The sequence below is a fragment of the Typopeltis vanoorti genome, chromosome 22 (assembly GCF_054136105.1).
Source record: "Typopeltis vanoorti isolate ZY-2024b chromosome 22, IOZ_Tvanoo_1.0, whole genome shotgun sequence".
NCBI lineage: Eukaryota > Metazoa > Arthropoda > Arachnida > Uropygi > Thelyphonidae > Typopeltis > Typopeltis vanoorti.
The window spans coordinates 46,056,176-46,076,168 of NC_143570.1; the positions used below are offsets into that span (position 1 = coordinate 46,056,176).

Here is a 19,993-nt window from a genome sequence, read left to right on the forward strand (position 1 = left end):
TCTTTCTAATAGGAAAACTATTTCACATTTTTACTATCACTATTGCTTTAGTATTGAATATTTTACGATTTCGTTCTTCCAACAATTTAATTCTGATGTCCGAGTCATTCCAGACATTTTCCTACTGTTTGCATTTTTGTATATGTGCATTAATCTTAGTTTCTACATATGCTGGGTTTGTCGATTTTCAAAAGATGCTGAATTGTGGTTGCTGATATTCTGTTTTGCAAAAAATTTATCCTTCATTGAATTATTTCAAATACTCATATCGTTTGAACTCAACAAAGTCATCATTTTGATTTGGTGTTTATCCTCTGTTTTCGATTTATCCTTTGTCTCCATATGATATGGCATAAGGTGCAGAGAAAAACTTTCGGATTATCAAACTCGTATGTGGTCTTTCATAGTATTACTAGTGTTCTGTATGCTTCCAGTATCTCGTGAATGCGAATGGTATAACATACCTAATTAACAAACTTTGCTGTGTCTTTATTTTAAGGAGCAATTTGAATAAAATAATTGCGACAAACTATAGTATATTACTAAGCATTCAGTCCTTAAAAGGACTGGCTTAAAGGGGCGAAGCAAGAATGCTTTTCATCTTCCCCGTTATCTGTAGAGGACAGTGTGGGGATAAAGTGTTATTGAGCTATTAAAGATCTGATCATGGCAGGAGGATAAAAGCAATAGCCGAGCCTCAGTTAGAACTTCATTGGCTACAGAATTGCCATCAATTACCCTTCCAGGGATTCATACTTCGAGATCTAAGCATTCAGTAATAAAATTCTCGTCATTTTAAGTTACAAATTTTTTAATTTATCATTTGGTGTAGGAACTGAATCTGTAAAACTCTTAATTTATTACTAAAGCTTTTTAAACAGTTTAAATTTATTCTTCATCCATTTTTTTATTTCTTAAAACGATTATAAAAAACTCCAACTATTTCGTAAAGCACCTTTTTAAAAAAAATTAATTCTGACTAGTTTTATTTGTTGTAATAATATGTTCAAATTGCAGGTTTCAGGTAATTGGTAACGAAATGGAATAATTCAGTTATATCTATCATAAAATAAATATGACATATTGTTAAGAACTTCGTTATAATTAAGTAGAAATTTTACAATTTATTATTGAAATTTTGGTTAAAATTCGTATAAGAAATTTAATTAATAAGAACACTTGTTTTTCTTATCGAATATTGCTAAAATAATCTCGCAGAACATGACGTGGATTTAATAAAAAATCCACCTCATGACTTCTTCGATATTATATAACAAAATACTATATACTCTTCAATGTAAGTGCATTTATCCTTTAAAATTTTTCCCTATTGGGTTAATCTGTAGTAATATATCTATATTATTTTACTTCTAGTACAGTGCATTTGTATACGTGCCTAAAGTTCTTGTTTGCAAAATAACGCACACTTACAGATATGGCGACCTCCCTATAGAGGGGGGGGATAAGTTCTCTTTATGTTATTATTATTATTATTATTATTATTATCATTACGGGCAGCTCCAAGGAGTCATTAGAGTCATCGAGAGAGCCCCAACATCATGTCAAGAACAACTATTCAGCATTCACACAGTATCTATCATACTTCTCCTTGAACTCATTTACAGTCATGGCACCCGCAACAGACTCTAGCAGCTTATTCCAATCATTTACCACTCTCCAAGTAAAAAAACCTAGCTCTAACACCCTTGCTAACCACACTCTTACCAAGCTACCATGGATGTCTCCTAGTCCTCCAACCATTGATGGCCCCACTACCAGTCCTATTCTCAAAAATATCTTCGGAATTAATTTTATAGAAACTCTTCAGTAATTTGAATGTCTCAAATTAATGAAGGCGTACTGCGACAAGTGTAGCTACAGTGGTGGCAGCGTAGTCACCGCCAATTTCAATCTCAGCACTCAGAGGTTGATAAGAGAGGGGAAATTTTACTTGCCATCCATTGAGGCAAGTAAAATTCGATTATAGCTTATTGCGTAATACTTTATTTTTAATCAAAACTGTTGTTTGATAAATTCCATGTTTTAGACGCGAATCGAAAACTTTTAGACGCGAATATTGACGGATATATTTCGTGCAAATTTAACTTGCAAGTTAATGTCAGTTCTTTGAATATTACTTGATTTTACACTGGTGGTTTGCAGTCTACAACATTTTGCTTTGTTAGGTTTGTATGATTTGCTATTCGACTGCATATTTTGAATAGTATTGGTTCCTACAAAAGCGACTTGTTAATATGATTCGCATTCTGTTGGCTTGGAATTTATAAGATTTTCCATAATCAACATGCTAATTCATTGCCTATCATATTTTATCTTTTCCCACATGCAATTCATGAGTATAATCTCCTTATTGAGATATTAAGTTATTTATATATTCTTGAATTAGGTGGTGGTATACCTTACGAAACAGCAGCTGAAAGCATGTTACAAGGTCATATACCAGTTGTTAATAGTAATGTTATAAACACGAGTTTGATATCTAGCTTTTTCCCCGGATAGTTAAGAATATAGACTTTTTTTGGATTTCTTTTGAAATTGCCTATAGCATGTTAAGTTTAGAAATTTGCTACATCACTTGAATTATAATTTCAGATTAATGCGTAAAAATTAATTTTTACGCTACGTAAAATTATTACTGGATCAGTGATATTTAAAAGTTACCGATTTATATTTTTCTTGTAAACAAATTCGTAAAAAGTTTGTCATTTCATATTGGGATCCATTGTCCTCTATAGAAATTCCATTTTCTCTTCTGTTACAGTATTTTACCATTTTCCCTTCTTGAAGGTCGATGACCTGTCAGATCCAAATAACGGGTTGCTTGAAACCTTAATGCTTTGAGAGGGCAGTTAATTCTGTCCGCATGGTGTCTAATGCTTGTCAGTTGCGTATTTTCTTAGTTGGGTAGTTTGCCTATTCTGTCGGATGTAAAATCTGAGTTAACTCAGATTTTTTTGACTAAAACTCCACAAAATCTCTACATAAAAAAAAACCTTCCAAATCCGTATGAGACAGGTCATCTCGCCTTCATTTGAGAAGGCGTGATAAAAGTTTTCGTGTTCAGAATCTTGAGATAGTATATCCAACTAGAACGCGTCATCAATACCAAATATGCTATGGAGGATTATTCTCCCATTTACCATTAGGATATTTGCATTTAAATGATTTGCGTATTAAATTGAGCATGGGTCATATCTTTTAGACTGACCTTTAGATACATGATATCTTTCAGTCTCGGAAGATGAATAATGATTTATGATGGATAGCATTAATGCTTGTAATAAAGATAATTATCCAATATACAGAGGATGCTCAAGTAGGGAATGTAATAAATTATAGAGGAATAAACAATATTGTGACATTGTACAAATATTTATGAAAGATAACAACATGAAGGATAAGATATAAAACTAAAGGAACACCTAAGAGAAACCAAACTGTTTTTAGAAAGAAAGTCAATTATTTTTATTGTAAAGGGGAAAATAGAGAAATACAAGAAGTGTGTAAAATATCTCGCATTTTTTAATTTGAAAAAGCTCTCGAATTCAACCAAGACATATCTGGGAAAGTTAAAAGGTAATAATAAAATAAAAATGACTGATCACGAATGTTACAGTAATATTTGTAAACCAGGCTAGATATAGTAATTCAGAAATTTTTGTCACACGAATTAATGGCTAAACAGGTGATAGCTGTACTTGAAAATGATACGATGGGGCTCTACAAAACTCAAGTTTTTGTTTCTTAACAAAAATTGATTTCAGCCAAGAAAGCTTATTTCTGCAAATAATTACTTACCGAGATCAATTAATAATGCCGTTTCTTTTCTTACAATTAGGTAAGAAGGAATCATCCCTCGCCTCACAAAAATATTGCTTTGGGGAAAGATCTGCATGTGTTCATATAAGTGGAATCAGGCTTTATTCTAATTTTTATTATCATACCGCAGCTGAACAAAAAAACAAATCCTTAATGGGAACAAAGTTGCACTGATAATTGAACTTTTGAGGGGTTAAAAAGTATGTATGCAGAAAAGAAAGGTTTAATTAAACTATTTTATTCCAATATACGCAAATATGTAATTATAATGAAAAACAATTTTGAAAATTCATACGAAATAAAACTTTTAGAAGGTATTTCGTGCACATAGCTGAAATTTAACATTACTGAAGTTCAGTCTTCTTTCGTGTTGTAGAAAGAACTTATGTTGCTTTTGAGTGTTATTTTAAATATTACTTCCGATAAAACTAGCTGTTGCATAAAGCAAGGTAATACAAAGATTGCACGCATACTGTACATGTGACTGATTTCTAAACTGAATAACTAAATACCTAAAAGCTCAGTTAAGTAAAATTTACATAATAATTTGATAAACCTCAGCTTTCGTTTTCTCTGGAAGAATAATAAAAGACATCAGCTGGCACACTGTCATTTCTGTTTGGTGAATGAATTGTAATGAGATTACATTATCTTGTTACATCATTGGCGAACAATGTCTCTAAAGAAAAACTACTTTTGCTAAAAACAGCAACCGGAAGAGTGATAAATTGGAATTGCATGCATCGTAGCCTCCACATAGAGATAGGTACAAACGTGCTCACTTCATTTCTATGGATTTTAGGAGCATCTATTCAAAATTACATATCGTTATCCCATTGCATTAGCCGAATGTTATTTTACTCTTGGTTGTTCCAGTCTCACATGACTACGCTTCTTTGAGTGCCTTGTTTCAGACTTAAAGTTTTTTTTTTGAGTAGTCTTTGATGTCCTTCCCATCCCCTGAATAAATAGTTTAACAAGAATTTTAAATTCGGTTAAACTCGTATATCCATTTTGAGAAAACTTATTCTCAAGCGCAATATTTGTTAAAAATAATTTACACCACATTACTCTTCCATACCCCACTATACACTCGGAGTATTTTCTTATACTCCGACTGTAAGTGATTATACTTCTATAAGTATATAATCACTTGCACTACATACAGCACATACATGAGAGAGAGGGAGGGAGAAAGAGACTTAGTGATTCAGTATAGAGTTGTATCTAGAGCATGCTGAGACCGTTGGTGTACTGTGTGCAAATTATTGATTCCCAAAATACTTTGTGTTTACGTGATGCTGTTACCTGCAGAAAAGCACTCAATTCTATTCGTTGCATTAATATTTGAACGTAACTTGGATTGCTCGTTCTAAAAGAGTTAAGATAGGCCATGCATGTTAACATGCATGGCCTATCCGACTTTTGAGTGCCTCCATAAACCAGTCTGCCTGAGTTAAGTGCAGTAATTCGCAAAGAAGAGAAAAGGCTTCCAGCTATTTTTCCCAGGAATTGTAACACATTTCACCAATTAAATGTAATGAATACATGAAAGTTATGCACTATCTCATCTGAGTAGTGATATTTCATTCTGCATGAGAGTTGTTAGGCTAAAGCACTGCTTTTGTTATAGAATAATACATGCAGGGTTGCCAACAAATAATCACATCAACTGCTCAGGTATTAGATTCAGATATATAAATTTCCATTTGATATCGGCTAGCATTCTCTTTTATATTTGACTTCGTCAGACTTTTCTCTGATAATTTCATTCTTGTAACGTTACTAACACAGAGCACATTAATACCTGGGATAGATGGGGGCGATTTGGTCTCGAAGGCAGAGTTATTCGCAAACTCTGCCTTCGAGACCAAATAATGATCTTTTTCCAAGCCACTTCAGGTTTGCCAGTAACCAAGCAAGGCGGCTGTCATCCCAGTGCCAACTTGTGAGTTTTAAAAAAGATAAAAGAAAACACAAGGGTCACATTAGATGGGTTATGTAGGAAGGAGAGAAAAGCCATTCAGAAAAAAAGGTGATAGTAGCAGGAAATCTTCTGGGATACTTTCTTGCTGTCATATTCATGCACCGAGTAAGGTTCTGAGAAGATTCATTGTCTTAGAACATTAGACAATGCGCAAAGTAATTACTAGTAGTTTCAGAACAGTCATGCTGAAGGTATGAAACGTGTGTTGATTATTACTAAAATTAATCCGTTGCATCTTTTATTTTTTTCATCTTCACTAACGTTCTGCAAAATGACACATTTTTGGCCATATAAAAATGTTTTTCATGGCCCTGTAATATGATTTTTTATCTTACTGGAAAAAGTGGCATATTTCCATTTTAGAAGAAAGTGAATGATAAATCAGATCAGCAATGCTATTGTTTGTAACTTACTATAGCTAAGTTTGGTTACTATTAAACCAAACTTGGATTATGGGATTATTATTATAAGGAAAGACAAATTTACAATTTATACAATGTAAACAGCGTATTTATTGTTTTGTCCAGAAGAAAAGTAATGCCGAGTTAAAAATCTGCATTTCAGATATTGAGAAAAAAGAAACGTCGTGGAAAGTCAAAATAAACCTCTAATCGTTATTTTTCTGCATAAATATAGTGTGTATTAATATGCCCTTTATCACATATAAGAACACCTGGACTTCATACTAAAGCAATAAATTCAAATACACATACATTATTACGTTACACCTACGTATATGGCCTACTGAAAATGGATCTAACAATTTGATGCAGATAAAGCATGAAAAAGATTGCTGTTCAAGACTGCGTTGCTAAGTGTAGCTGAGTAAAGTGTGTATGTGTATATATATATATATATATATATATATAAGACAGAAAAAGATAGTTGCACCGTCGAAGTCCCAAAACATGAAACCTGTCCTACTCCCGTTCGGACTATTCGTTGGTTGGAGTTTACATCATGTCATGCATGTCGTTTTTCTCAATATGGTTTAATTTTGTTTCATTTACAGTAAATGTTAATAAAGTTTTAAAATAGAGACCACCGCCTTATGTCCTAAAGTGGCTTGGAAAGCTTCCATGTTTGGTCTTTTAAATAAATAAATACATAAAATTAATAAAGAAACCAATCCTTAACCCACTCATAGTACACATGTGCTATAGATTTACAATTAATCTTTCGTTGGTGGGAACCACATAGTTTGTTGGCCCCAAAATTGTCGCAATATAGGAGACGGTTAGACGATGATGACTTTTTGGCAGGAATTGAAATGGAAGGATGCCGTTTAATCCGTGATAATGCTGTTTACGTTACTGTTTCCCAATTCAGAGAGAAGCAAAGTTTATTAGTACTTTGCTTCTGTCCGAAAAAAATGTGTAACTTACAACTTACTTAAAATAAATATATCAAAATTTAAATAGTTTGCAATTATTTATAAATTCTGTAAACTTATGAAAGTTTTTAAAATTTTAATTTCAAAAACTTTGATATTATATTATATTACACTGTATTACGATTATAGATATACTGCCATTATTATGACAGCTAATATATACTTTGTAAAAATTGACATAATTCACAACTTCAATGCTTATTCATTGTTATCTTGAATTTCGAAGTCTACCACTAACTAATCGTTGTGCGGGAAACCAATATTTTCAGACTCATGTTCATACTTTTGTTAGAAACGTGTTCAGTGCTAGAGTATTGTATATTTGTGTATCCATATTCAGTACCACTGCCCTTAGTTATAAATGTAAATTGCTTTGTTTTCCTAGTGTCTAAAACGTCCTAATTTTAATTATGAACTTAAAAGTGATATTCTGTTACTACATGTATTAATGGGAGAGGCAAAGAATATTTGACAGGTACGTGATAGGCGTATAATTTGGCGTTCCACTTCAACAGGAACTTCCCTTATGATTTCCAGTCGATTCAAGACTTGTGTTTAACTTTCTTTCAGGGTTCTTCGTGAGATACGATGCAGATTACGCTTTGAATGCCCGCCTGAAACCTTAAGACGAACATTCTCTCCCAATGACGGTCATTTTCCTGACGAGCAAGCAAATCTATCGAATGTCGCCCGTGCGTGTAATACGTTCATCAGCGTCAGGTAAGCAAATATAATTAGGCTACTGGAAGATGGACTGGAGTTAGATTTACACATAAACACCAGTGACAAATAATGGACTATGAACATCAGTGCAAATGTTAAATCAGAAGAATAAGAAAACAAATACTCTGTTTTTCACTTTATTTAATTTCTGTATGTTAGATACAATTTGTTAATAATATTACAGTCAACTAAAAGGTAACATAGAAATTAACAAAGTATATATTACAGAGCTAATATTCATTTGAAATAATAAGAAATAACTATTTATTTTTTGTGCTGGTAAAAGAAGTTTCTAAAAGAAAACGCTACGGAGAGTTCAAAACCTTGTTTGTCTCAAATCCGAATAGTTCCAATCTGAAAACACGATTTCTCACCTACGTACAACAAATGGCGACCGGATAAGAGAGATATCTTTAAGATAAGACTTAATGAGAAATCTACAGTGTTGGAAAAAAAATTCACATACGTTTTATTTATTTATTAATTTTGCTTAATTATTCTGTTAGAATATGTAGTTGAACTGGATTTTAAAATTAAAATAGAGAAAATAACCGAACAATTTGAAAAAAAATCATTTCACTTGTCAGAATTCCATACTCTAACAGCACTCTGAATTCGAAACAGGAAATAACACATGCCCTCAACAAAACGGCGCATAGACTTTCCCACCAAGCTTGGGAAAACATAGCATGAGCAACTGTGAGAAGGAATTAATAAAGAGAACCAATCGGATAGTCATCTAAATTAAGTAGTCAACTAGCCTTTCTGTTTATTTACAGAAATATCTTTCAACTCCTTTGTTTTGTGTGTTTTTGTGCTGTGAATATATGTTAGCCCTAGTAACCTATAATGAAAAAAGAGTCAACTGCATTTCAGATCTTGTGTTTTGTGCTGTGAATATATGTTACAATCAGCAATTTGGAATATTTAGAAAACCTCCATAGTTTCAAGATGTCACGTTCTGAAAAGAAATGTAAGGTAATCTTTTTTTTTACTCATTTTAATTATTCTAATAATTTATTTATTTATAACAATAACTGCTGGTCGTCTGTTTGTGGTAAGCGCAATTCTAATACTGGATAGTTCTTTTTTTTTTCATAACGCTGCCGCCATTTCTAAGAACTCTACTCTAAGAATTCCCACACTTTAACAGGAAAGAAATACCCCAAAATGTATTGGAAAATTAGTACAGCCATCTATAGACAACGAAAGAAAAAAATATGACGACAATGAAGGATGTGTGTCACTTTGGGAATATTCCAAGATATCGTATCTCAAAAACATCACCGATAATTCCATAGGCAAACCAAAACACCATGTGATATCACAGAGAGACATATGTTCCCCAGAAATTTCCAAACACAAAACATCATGATTGCTTATCTCTAAATATCACCCACAATGCTTTTTTTGCGACCCAAACACACCACATGATGTCCCTGACAGATGAGGGTCTGCAGCGAAATTCCAAACTAACTTTATCTTATCACTATCCATCACCCATAATGCCATACGCAAACCATTTACTTATCTACAACTCATAACAATACACATCCAAGACACTGACGTCGCTTCCCCCTACCCCTATTTTGTACATAGTGTCCCACCAATCACGCCACGAATCCTTATCCACTAATATATCTTCCTTTTCCATTCAAAACAATAACGTCACTTAATTACAACTAACAAATGACGTCACTTATCCGCATCTGATAATAACAAACATTCACGTCACGATTCCTTATCTTATCTTGATCTTGTTCAAAGTCTCCCACCAATCACGACACGAATCCTTATCCCCAAATATATCTCCCTTTTCCATTCAAAACAATAACGTCACTTATTTACAACAACAAATGACGTCACTTAACTACATCTGATAACAACACACACCCACGACACGATTCCTTATCTTGTCTTGATCTGGTCAGACGTGCCCCACCAATCACAACACGAATCCTTATCTCTACCATCACCCATAATTCCATACACGAACCAAAACACAAGAACTGAAGCCATTGACACATATGCCCCCAGGGAAATTTTAAACATTCCAAACTCATAACGTCACACACACACAATGACGTCTTCATCTGAACAACCAATCACGTCACGATTCCTTACCTTATCTTGATCTGGTTAAGTGTCCCACCAATTACGACAAGAATCCTTATTCACTAATATCTTCCTTTTCCATTCAAAACAATAACGTCACTTATTTACAACTAACAAATGACGTCACTTATCTACATCTGAAAACAACACACACCCATGACACGATTCCTCATCTTATCTTGGTCTTGATCTGGTTAAAAGTGACCCGCCAATCACAACACGAATCCTTATCTCTACCATCACCCATAATTCCATACGCTTACCAAAACACGAGAACTGAAGCCATTGGCACATATACCCCAGGTAAATTCCAAACATTCCAAACTCATAACGTCACGCACAAGGACGTCATCACCTTATCAACCAAAGATGTCACGATTCTTTATCTTATCTTGATCTGGTTCAAACAGCCCACTCTACTACTCACATTCATATAATATACATATTACATATTATTATAATATAATTACATGATAAGATCTCTGGAGACATCGTACATATTCTCTGCACATATTAGCATGTCTCCATGCGAATATGTACAGAGAAAATTACATAACACTAACTATTATAATAGCGGATTAACTCACGTAAATTATTCTTTGTTCGTAGAATTTTCACCTGAGTATCACAGGCATCATCAGTACAGGTACAAGGCTAATTAGACAATAACTGTTATATTCACAAAACGCCACCTAAGTAGCTAAAGTTAAATTTCCTAAATTTATTTAATTATTATTATTTATTTATTTATTTTATTTATTTTTAGTATTTTAAATTTAATTATTTATTTAATTATTAAATAATTATTTAATTATTCAATTATAATAATAATTTTTTATTATAAATATATATATGTGTGTATACAATTAAATGTTAGAAAAGATTTGCTGCTTTATAAAGTACTATCTCCCACAAAGAAAGAATTAGACCATCGGATCTGTTTAGGTTAGGGGAGTGAAGTAAAGTTTCACATGTTTCTTTGTATAGCCGTTCCATTAGGAACCGACTTTTGTGAATGACTTTTGTCTTGTTCCACTTATCTCTATGTCTGGTGTTGATGGCATGTTCTGCAATTCCAAACTATTCGGGTTCAAGGTACTGGATGTACGACTGGTGTTCTTCTAACCGGATCTGAGATAATTCCGTTATTATAATAGTTAGTAATATGTCTACTCACGGTATTTCCTTACTGAAAATTACATAACATTAACTAGGAACAAAATTATGCAGTTAAATAGCATTTAAATTTAAGGTTCACACATGAGACTGGATCTTTGAATAAATTTTTATTCAAATATCCTAAAAACCAATAATTTATACAATTATTTTGAAGAGAGCTTCCTCATTTCTATGGGAAAATAAATACTCTTTGATTACAGTTTGGTATTTGTTTGCGTTAGTTTCATTTCTTATTGTTAAAAGTAGTGTGTTGAATACTTTTGCGCTAAATAAGTATAACGTTTGTGTATTGCCTCTTTATTTGCTTTTGGAACTATATATTTTAGGCTCCTATGTCTATTAAGGAAAGCATCTTGTTTGATATTTACATTGTCGTTTTCGTTTCTTTGTCGATTTTTATGAATAATAACCATTAACCATTAACATTACTGGCAGGATGGGTGAAGCACTAGTGCTTTTCATATTCCCCTTTATCTGTAATGAGAGTTGTTTGGGAATGGGAGAATTGTGAACAATTAAGCTTTCCCTCTGAGGGCAGTTGTGTTTAGTTATGATCAGTTGAGAGAAGAATAGCCTTCGGTCTTTTGTGTTTGTAGTAATCAGTCTCATTGTAACTGACAGCTTGTACGATTAGTGGGTTTGAATGTGAACTTGACTTCACGAAGAATTTTATCTGCAAAATTACGAAGAAAGGAGGAGATGTATGGAATGCCGGTTTCTCGGTGAATCTATGAATTTCTTATGAACCACGGTGCATCCAGGATCATCCTAAGGAATTTGTTTTGGATTCTCTGCAATTTGGAGATGTTTGATCTTGAAGTGTGATTCCATGCTGGTGAGGCATAGGTTATGACTGGACGTATTACTATCCAGTAAAGAAGCAATTTATTGTGTAGGTTCAATTTGCTGTTGCGGTTGATCAATGGGTAGAGCTGTGCTATTACTTTGGAAGATTTGGAGCCAACGAGATTGATGTACTTGTTAAAAAGGAGTTTTTTATCCATTAATACCTCAAGATATTTAGTCTCTGATTGCCATGGGATCTTATGACCAGAGAGCAGGATGTCTTCTTTAATGTAGACCTTTCTTCTTGAAAACACCATGGGTGAGCTTTTGAGGGGGTTCACTTGAATCCTCCAGTTGGTGAACCAGTTTTCTAGCTCACTGATACTTCCTTGGAGTCTAGTGATAGCTAGGAGAGGGCAGCGATCTAGCTAGAATAGCGGTGTCGTCGGCATAAAGGGCCTTAGTAGTTGTTCTTGAATTGAGAGGAATATCTGCCATGTAAGTTGTGAAAAGTATTGGGACCAGAAGAGAACCCTGAGGTACTCCCACCAGAATTTTGCACCTTGATGACACAATTCCATTGAGTTTTACTTGCATGTATCTTTCATTAAGATATGAATATATGAGTTTCACTAGTTTAATTGAGATATTGTTTTCAATTAGGTTGAAGATAAGACCATGATGCCAGACCTTATCAAAGGCGTTGGCAACATCCAAAAATACAGCAGCAGTGTGAAGGTTCCAGTTAAAACTATGAGTGATATGTTCTGTTAGTCGGTGAATTTGCTGCACTGTGCTGTGAGCTTTGCGAAACCCAAATTGCTCATTTGGGATTATTTCCTGTTTGTCCACTGCTGATTGTAATCTTGAGAGGATGACCTTTTCTATTACTTTGCCAAGACAGGAAAGAAGACTGATGGAACTGTAGCTTTGGGGAAGTTGTGGGTTATTACCAGACGTTTTCAGAGGTATAATGTCCGCGATTTTCTAATCTGTGGGAAAGTACTGGAATCTTAAAATGGAACTGGTAATATTAACTAGATGAATTATGGCTTCCGTGGGAGTAGCTTTATTATTCAATTGGTAATGCCGTCAGGACCAGGAGCCTTTTTATTCTTCAGGTGGGAAATCATATTTATTATTTCTGTTGGAGATGTGGGGTTGATGGTTTCTGAATCATCCTTAGGCTGTCTTAGTGCATTTCTAACTTTACGATGAACTTTGTAAATAAGATTGATATTTAAGTTTGCGTAAGATGGGCTGCATTGATTTTCCAGATTGTCAATTAGGGCTTCTACTTTTTCTTCATCTGAGTGTGCAATTCCAAGGTTGGTCTTCAAAGGGGAAAGTGGTTGTCTTTTGGTACGAAGAGATTTTACAAACTTCCACATGGAGTTATCTTCTGGGTTGATTTCCATGAGTTTGGATTCCCATTTGGAATTCCTGTGCGTCTGGAGGGCTTCTCGAATCTGTCTGTTCAAGGTGTTTAAGGTTAATTTGTCCTGCGGGGCTCTGGTGTTGTGATATCGCTTTGTGGCTTTAGTTTTGGCCCTAATCAGGTCCATTATCTCTTCTGGGATCCAGTAGGAGCGTGGAAGACAGTGGTTTGAGTGACTGATGCTATTGCTGTGTTGATTTGCCTAGTTAAATTGCTTACAGCTTGGTCTATTTCTTCTTTTTTACGAATGACAGGGGGTGGACCGATGTGGATTGGGAGAACCTTAGAGAACTTGTCCCATGCCAAGAAAGAATGATAGGGAGAAAGCTGATCTTGAAGTCCTAACCTGAGCAGGATGGGATTATGATCTGGGTTAAGCTCTTCTACTGTCTCCGGCTGGTATTGATATTTGATGTTTCTGAGGATAACTATGTCTAATACATCAGAACTTCCTGAATGGGCTGTAGTGGGTGGGCTCAGTGGGTCCAGTTACTATTGAAGAGTTGAGTAACGTGTAGTTAAATAAGGTACGGCCTTTGGAGTTATTGACGAACTGAACCAAGCAGTATATATTTGGAGTTAAGGTCTCCTGCTATAATTATGGAATCCTTGGAGCCGAGAATGGAGTCTAAGTCTTCTGTCAATAGTGGAATGCTGGGAGGATTGTACGCTCCGCTAGAGTTAAGTCTGTCTCTCCTATACAAAATATAACCTCTTAGTTTTGGGTTGTTTGATGGTCTGAGGTGGGATTCACTGATCAAGATTATGTCTGGATTGTATCTTTTGCGAATTCTTGCAGCTCTAGAATTTTGTTTATTAAGCCATTGGCATTCCATGCTGTTATCGTGAGGGAATTCGGTTTAAATGTTTTAAACATTATAGAGAGCTGTTAATATGGATTGGGTTTCTAGATAGAATCTCTTCCTAGAAGATGGTGAGGTGCTTGCTTTGCTGAATTCATGCAGCATTATTGCAAGTGACGAGGTTAAAGCTGATGTGAGATTTGAGCTTGCAAATGTCAGTAACTTCATAGATTCTTTTTTGTGTATTGGAGATTTCGACCAATACCAGTGCCATTGGAGTTTTATCTGACCTCAACATTCTACTGAATTTGTTTGGGATCAATCCTTGACTGATGAGGTCAGCTGTGATCTCATCAGTTGTGATGCCCTCAGTCACTCCTCTTAGAACACCTTTAAGTTCTTCTCGCTTGCTAGTGCAAAGGTGTGGAAGGGCAATTTAGAGTTGTCCACCATTTTCGTCATCATGCGGCAATTTGTGACAGTGGTAGAATGAATCTTTACACCCTCTTCAGTATTTCTTGCCCAGGAGAAATTGATATTTTGTTCCCCTAGGTATCTTGAGACTGAGGTCCATTTATCTTTATCTCGAAGGATAACTGGAGGGACCTTTTCGTTTCTATCTTGGGTGGCCTGATTTTGGAGAGTTGTTACATCATCTTCCATTCCATCTTCCACTGTTCTGCGTCTTTTATTAGATTGTTCTTCCTGTGAACAATCGAACTGTCGGGGAGTCTTTGTAAGTGGAACAGGTGTAATGTCCTTTTCTATGTCCAAATGATCATCTTCAGTGTCATTTATTTGAGTGAAGAGATTCAAGTAACCAGGATAATCCGTTTCAAATTTCTTTAGGATGAATTTGAGAATGTCAAGTGACATATCTTTGTTTAAAAGTTGTATGGCGTCCTTGATATCTTTTACATTCTCCATCCTTGTGTACAATGGAGGAAGCTTCCAAAGTCTTATTCCTGACGTTCTAGGTGGGTGGTCTAGTGACAAATCCCTTAGACTCACTCAAGAGGCTACCAGCTAAGAAATGAGTAATCACAAAAATGGACAAAACGAAGACCCCTTACCTCTATATTTATCATTGGAGAATCCAGAAACTATCACACTTAATCAAAAACGCGAGACTACTATGCAAGCCGCCATCTTTTTCCCTCAAGAGACTCCACTCAATTCTATGAATAATCCTTATAGTCCTTATAAGGACTGGCGTAAAGGGGCGAAGCAAGAATGCTTTTCATAATCCCCGTTATCTGTAGAGCACAGTGTAGGGATTGGGTATTATTGAGTTATTAAAGCTCTGATCATGGCAGAAGGGTAACAGCAATAGCTGAGCCTCAGTTAGAACTTCATTGGCTACAGTATTGCCGTCCATTACTCTCCAAGGGTCTAATCTTCCTTCCCCTCCAACCCACTATGAATATGAATAATAGCACTCTATAAACGTATAAATATCCAATGGATAGTATGTTTAGTTTGGTGTATTTATTACACATTGCAGTATCCTTATATTTGTTTCTAGTTAAGATTTTAATTACTTTATTCTGAGTAGAGACTTAAGGTTTCAGCGTAGTGCAATAGATTCCTCCCGAACTTAATATACCATATTGTAGTGTACTTTTAATCCAAGCAGAATGTAATATTTTTAGCATATTTAAATTTACGAATCTGTTTAGGTAGTAAAGTCTGTTTAACATAATCTTTACTTTATTTACGACATCGGTAATATGCAGTTTCCAGCTTAAATTACTCTCAATTTTTAATTCCAAGTAAGTTATTTTTTTCTGAATTTATTTTTTAACTCATTAATTGTATTTCTGATATATTATTCAAATATTTTAATAATATTGAATGTAATTAATGAAAAACACGTTTTTCTAATTCAGTAATTTATTTTAATATTTTGAACACACCTGTGCACTATTGTTAGCACTATGCACAAAATAGCACTATGTTTTATTTAGAAAATAATCGGTTTTAGCTTATTTCTTTAAGATACGTCATATGGGATGCGAAATTACTAAAATTGATAGTTCTGAAAGATAAATATAAGAACCTCCTTAAAAAGAATATATACTGTTGTTAAACACCGATAAATTTCATTTAATGAAAAAAACATTTTTTTTAAATTCTCTGCTTGATCAAACCACTACCTTGAGATATAATAAAATGGTCTGAGAGACGTAATAATCTTCTGTCTGATTTTAAATGAAGTGAGCTTAAGGTAATATTTGCACAAGTTTTTGTACATCTCCTAGAGCAACTATACAGGTTGCATATTGATTTATACTTGAAAATCAGAATGTTCCCGAGATAAGTGAGACTCTAGAAGTGGTTCAAATGTAATAACCTGAGAAGATGTGAATTAACAAATAGCCTGTGGTAGAAGCTTTATGTAAACGAACTCTACCTTATCAGATTTTCAATTAAAATTAAACGGAAAGGAGTAACTATAGGTTACTCATTTAGATACAGCAATCACTTTAAACCCGATAGTTGCTATCTTACTCAAGGAGTAGTTAGCGCTTTTCAATGATAGGCGATGTTTCCAAGTAATTTCTTATGATATTATGAAATCTGAAAACAGAATGCGCAGTATGCTGTCTGCTATAATATGAAGATAGAGGTTGCAACTTTTAATTTTCAATTGTTAGATAGAAGGCAAAGAAGTAATGTTCAGTGTAAAGTTGAGATAGAAGATTGCGATCTAACTTCAAGTTCTTGTTTTTAACAAAAATTACTGGAAAGGACCAAAAACACACACGGATTATTTTTGCCGTACAAAATAAATATTTTTAGTAATCATCTCGACTGACATTGTACTAAGTTGGAATTTTTCGAGTTTTTGCTAGAAATAAAATCAAGTGTATTGTATAAATTAAAATTAAAATTGTATAAATTTTAATAAACTCTATGTATTTTAAATTATAAAATTCCTGAACACTGAATATTTACATTTAGTTATTGAATATGTTGAGATATTTTTTGAAAATTTTAGTGCGAAGAATAATGGCATTTTTCCTGAAAGGAAAAACAAGATAAATACAAAATAGACTTTTATTTGACCTGATACTTAAATGACGAAAATTAGTCATTTATTATCTTGTATTTAGATAATATTCAATTAAATATATTTTCTAACGTTTACGATCCTTATATATTATAGGGAAATAAAAAGCATTATATCAATATTAAATTAATTTTTAAATGTGTGTAGTAAAATGTTTGAAAATAAAAGCAAATATTTGGAGCCATTTGAATTGGAAAGTCATCAATCATAAACTATGATTGATGTATGTATGATTTAGGAGCTGATGATAGCGTAATGCATATGAACCCTAATTGACAATATGGAAATCACCGTTGAGCGATATTTCACTCATTTTATTATATTATTTTACACCCTTTACAATGGATTTCCAAGAAACAACGGAAATTTAGTTTTTATTAAAATTTCCAACTTATTTCCGCTGCTTTTGCAAACACTTGAATATGCTTCTTAATGCTATCCACAAAGGTATTTTTGGTTGTTCCTAATGTTATTTTTTTATTTTAATCCTCCAGCAAAATGGGCTAAAAACTTATCGTAATTTAGTACTGTTTAGGCCGACGGAGTTGGTAATTCAAGAACTTGCTGTGGAAGCGCACTGCGCTATAATTTCAAGACAGTTCGTGCTCTAAAGAGCAATGTAATCATCTCATGGTTCCACGAAAATTACCGAATGGTAATTCATCGAAAAAGAAATTCTAGAAAAACAAATTCATCAAACGACAATTCGTTGTAAATACAACTGATCGTAAAAACAATTTACCAATAATGTTTCGATGAATTTCTTCATAATTCATCGCAAGAGTAATTTTCTTGCAAACCTTTTTCTAAAAGTGTCCGGAAAAATATCTAACGTTACTCAAGATACGGACAACATATGCAATTGGTCATTGGAACATAATACTTATGTTGTTTAATTTTGGAACATTTGATGTAAGTGTACAGAGTACTTCATGGTACAGTTCGCCCACCGATTAGAGATCCCTCGACACTTCTGCGCATGTCAGAAAAAGGAGAATCCATTCCGTTAATTGGGTAATCAATTTGTCTTCTGGGATGAGTTTGTTTATTTTTACAGGTCGGAAAATGTAGCTTTTCTTTTACGAACATTGCTGTTTTTAAAGTATAACTATTTTGCTTGTATAACAGCTGGAAAAATGTACGTAGAGTATTAACAAAATTAAAAAAGTTATAGCATAAAACAAAAATTTAACTAAGTTTATTTTTAAGAAAGTTTTCTATAAAATAAAAATAATTATACAGAAAAAGAGAAATTTTTTTCAAATGAACTTAGATATTCTAAACTTACAGTTGAGAGACCTGAGACACTTTAATGTCCTAAACCGATTAATTATTTATGACTTGTTGTGACACTTTTAACAAACCCATGCAAAAAAAATGTTGGGAAAAAATACCATTATCAAATCCTTTTAAACTTCAGAGTCATTGGAATCGGTGTACGAATCGCCATCACTTTCACTTAAACTGATCACCAAAGGTTCGCATAATTCGTGTAAAATTCCGTCTCTGTCCTAATACATATTTTCCAATGAGGTACATGAGAGCAATATTATCCCAGTTTTGAACTGTAATATTTTCAATCTCCTGTTCTGAAAACTTAAAACGTTTCGACATCTCAATATCCCCCAGTTACGTTGCGATGGCAAATGAAACTTTTCACTTCTGCCCAAACATACTCAATAGTATTAATATCGCAATGATATGGTGGTATTCTCAAAGCTAGAAATCCATGCTTTTTGAGCATCGTGTCGAATTTAAATAGTTTAGTTGTGGGAGAGTTTCTTTGGACAATTAAACAATTCAATTTTTCACATATCTGGGGAATGAGAAATGTTATTTGCAGAGAGCCAATCCATAAGAACTTGCTTCTTATTAGACCAATTTGGAAATTTGTTTAACCTTCCTACCGGCTAGGACGTCTATAGACGTCCAACTAAATCTGGATAAGATTCAGCCCACCTGTTTAATCGAATAGAGTGATATAAAGCGTTATCAATTATAACAACAGCATTTTAGGAAGGTTTGGAATCAGTTTTTCTTCTGCCCACTTTTCGAAGATCGTAGAATTCATCTACCCATGGTAATCTCTAGCAGTTAATTGGCTTTGTATAATAAGTTTGAATTCGGTAAAAAACCCATTTCTCCACTCGCACACAAAATTATTATTCGCTGCAAGGCATTTCCGGTCTGTAGCACTCCACATTCTTCTTTAGACAGCCAACATTTTCCATAAGACTGCCGACATTTCCCAAACATACTCAATAGCATTAATATCGCAATGATATGGTGGTAGCCTCAAAGCTAGAAATCCATACATTTTGAGCATCGTGTCGAATTTAAATAGTTTAGTTGTGGGAGAGTTTCTTTGGACCAAATTAAACAATTCCATTTTTCGCATATCTGAGGAATGAGAAATGTTATTTGCAGAGAGCCAATCCATAAGAACTTGCTTCTTATTAGACAAATTTGGAAATTTGTTTAATCTAATAGAGTGATATGAAGCGTTATCAATTATAGCAACGGTATATTTAGGAAGGTTTGGAATCAGTTTTTCTTCTGCCCACTTTTCAAAGATTGTAGAATTCATCTGCCCATGGTAATCTCCAGCAGTTAATTGGCTTTGTATAATAAGTTTGAAAAAAACCATCGGTACGCC

The 19,993-nt window shown here is 33.9% G+C and overlaps 1 long non-coding RNA gene across 1 annotated transcript in view; it reads left to right on the plus strand.

The window, feature by feature from the left end:
• LOC150094394 (uncharacterized) overlaps positions 1-19,993 on the plus strand; it is a 163,237-nt gene that overhangs the window by 79,734 nt on the left and 63,510 nt on the right. Inside the window, exon 2 of the long non-coding RNA XR_016550272.1 lies at positions 7,791-7,940. This is a non-coding gene — a long non-coding RNA (uncharacterized LOC150094394). The remainder of the gene's footprint in view (positions 1-7,790; positions 7,941-19,993) is intronic.